This window comes from Arachis hypogaea, chromosome 15 (genome assembly GCF_003086295.3).
Source record: "Arachis hypogaea cultivar Tifrunner chromosome 15, arahy.Tifrunner.gnm2.J5K5, whole genome shotgun sequence".
NCBI classification, from domain to species: Eukaryota; Viridiplantae; Streptophyta; class Magnoliopsida; order Fabales; family Fabaceae; genus Arachis; species Arachis hypogaea.
The window spans coordinates 128,643,127-128,646,537 of NC_092050.1; positions in this window are offsets into that span (position 1 = coordinate 128,643,127).

Below are 3,411 nucleotides of genomic sequence, written 5' to 3' on the forward strand. Positions count from 1 at the left end.
TACAACGATTAAAAAATTTGTATCAATGTAGTTAATAAAACTCACCCTTCATGTTTAGAATTTTTTCTTATCGATACAAAATATTATCTGAAAGTTCATGCCAACAGCTATTCTAAATGTGTTTTGATATTGAGATGTTGGAAGTTAGTAGAATAATAATCAACCTTTTGACATATGATATTAAGGTATATGAATTTACTTTTTAATGGCATCTATGAATTTTCTATCATTTTATAACAATTCAAGAGTAAAATAAATATCTTTATAAATAGCATAGAGCATTTGCATCCTATTTGAATATTCAAAAGGAGCCGTGTGTAATATAAAGCAACTACATATTCATAGAATTTTTTTCTTTTAGATAATAATGATAAAGTTTTATAGTCTATGAAGAAATCGTGGTCTAGATATGATTTTAGTGAAGAAAATAATTTTGAGGTGGAAGAAGAAGACTCAGTAGATTTATCATATGAACAAATACAAAACCTAAAATTGAAAATGAACAACTGAATACAAGGGAGTACATATTGTTATCCACTATTTATAGCTATTAGAAAATTAACCTTACTAAAACCTAACTCAATATAGTAAATAAATTAACTATAGTTATTCAACCATAATCAATTACAGCTTGCTTTTGTGAGCCATTAGACACCAGCTTAATATCATCTCCAACATCCTCCCTCAAGTTGAAACTAATTGAATTAGTTGCAAGTTCAGCAACATTATTATCATCCTCCCTTGAATTAAGACTTGTTGAAACATTTATCCTCTTTTCATCAAAATATCCTCCCTCAAGTGGGGCGTGTAAGTCAAGCATGCCCAACTTGAAAAGTAAAGATTCGAAGACACCCGGTGATAATGCTTTAGTAAGTAAATCAGCCGTTTGATGAGCTGATTTAATAGGTAGCAATTTCAGCACCCCTGTTTGAGACTTTTCATGAACAATGTGACAATCTACTTCAATGTGCTTGGTTCTTTCGTGAAAAACTGGATTAGCTGCAATGTACAGCGCAGATTGATTGTCACAATAGAGATTGATTGGGTGAGGATGAGATACATGGCAGTCATTAAGAAGATAAAGAAGCCATTGACCTTCCCGAGTTGCTTGTGCCATGACACGATATTCAGCTTCTGAGGAAGAACATGCTACAGTTGTTTGCTTCTTACTCTTCCAAGACACTAATGAAGAACCTAAGAAAAAACAATACCCAGTTATTGATCGACGGGTATCGGAACAAGTTGCCCAATCCGAATCAACATAACCAGTCAATTTGAGATCATTATTTGAAGAGAAGAAAAGACCCTTAGAAGGAGATTTCTTAATGTATCGAAGAACATGTAGTGCTGCCTTGTAATGGTCATCAGTTGCACAATCCAAAAATTGGCTAAGCTTCCCAACTGCGAAAGCAATGTCTGGACGAGTATTGGTGAGATATAGAAGTCGTCCGAGCAGTCTTCTATATTGTAATGGATCTTGTAATCTTGTGCCACTCTCCTTAGAAAGTTTCCCATTATACAGCATAGGAACTGAAGCAGGTTTAGCTTCCAACATACCATATTCCTCAAGCAAATCAAGAGTGTACTTACGTTGATACAAAGCAATCCCTTTAGAACTACGAGCAACTTCTATTCCAAGAAAAAATTTTAACCAGCCTAAGTCTTTAATACTAAATTCAGCATCAAGAGCCTTTTTAATATCTTCAATTTCAAATAGAATATCTCCAGATAAAACAAGATCATCAACATAAACAACAATAATAGCCAAGCCGAGGTTAGTGTGCTTGGTGAACAAAGAGTGATCATGAGGAGACTTGATAAAGCCATGTTGCTGAAGAAAACCACTTAATCTTAAATTCCATTGACGGCTTGCCTGTTTCAAGCCATATAAAGAACGATTCAACCTACAGATAGCACCATTTGGAACATCGAGACCTTGGGGGTTTCATATAAACCTCTTCTTGCAACTCACCATGCAAGAATGATGTATTAACGTCTAATTGGTGAAGTTTCAAGTCATGTAGCGCAGCAAGAGTAAGAATAAGTCGTAAAGTGGTGATTTTTACAACCGGAATGAATGTATCAAAGTAATCATAGCCAACTCTTTGACGAAAACCTTGAGCCACAAGACGTGCTTTGTGGCGTTCAACACTACCATCTGGGTGAAACTTTACTTTAAAAACCCACTTGCATCCACTGAGACGCTTTCCAAGGGGCAAAGAAGTGATAGACCAAGTTTTATTCTTTTCAAGAGCAAGCAATTCCGCACTAATTGCATTTCTCCAGCATTCGTGCTGCACAGCTTGTTCATAAGTCTTCGGTTCAACTGTTGTGGTTATTACTAGGAAAAAGGCTCTATGGGCAGGGAATAGCTTCCCATAATCCACCATGTGAGATAGACCGTACCGCTTGGAACATGATTGGTTACTAGAGCTTCCTGTTCTAAGTAACATACAATGATAATCTTGAAGATAAGAAGGTAGTTTATGTGTACGAGTTGATCTTCTAAGATCCTGATGATGCATGTTATCATTTGAATGAGAATTAGATGATGCATTATTTGGTGGACTAGTAGAAGCTACATGTGAATCAGTGAGTGAGGTAGGGTCCCTAGGATCATGAAAAGAATCAATATTTACATGAGATGGATGAAATGCATCTAAAGAATCATAAGTGAAAAGATCAAATTCATTAAAATTAGAATCAGCAATAGGTAGAGAAGAAGCACTTATAAAATTTTTGGTCATGTCATCATGAAAGGATTTATAAGGAAAATAATGTTCATAAAACTCCACATTTCGAGACAAAAATAGTTCTCTAGTGTGAATATCAAACAAAATATATCTTTTTGTGCCAGGTGGGTAACCAAGAAAAATACTCTTTCTTGCTCGTTTATCAAATTTTTTTCGTCCATGAATTAACGTTGAAGCAAAAGCCAAGCATCCAAACACTTTAAGGTTACTAATGTCCGCATCCTTGCCAAATAAGGTAGCATAAGGGGTTTTATTTTTTAAAACTGGAGTCGGAAGTCTATTGATTAAATGAACAGCTAAACCAATAGCAAAATTCCAAAAATTATTTGGCAAGGATGATTGAAACATTAATGCTCTTGCAATGTTGAGAATATGTTGGTGTTTTCGCTCAACAATACCATTTTGTTGAGGTATCTCAACACATGATGTTTGATGCACTATACCCTGTGAATTATAAAAAATATCAAGTTTAAACTCAGGACCATTGTCAGTTCGAATAATCTTTACTTGAGAATTAAATTGAGTTTTCACATAGGCAACAAAATTTTGAACCAAACTGCTGGCCTCTGACTTTAATTTCATGAAATAAATTCATACAAATCTGGTTTTATCATCTATTACAGTTAAAAAATATTTATAACCTTGTAGAGAAATAAGT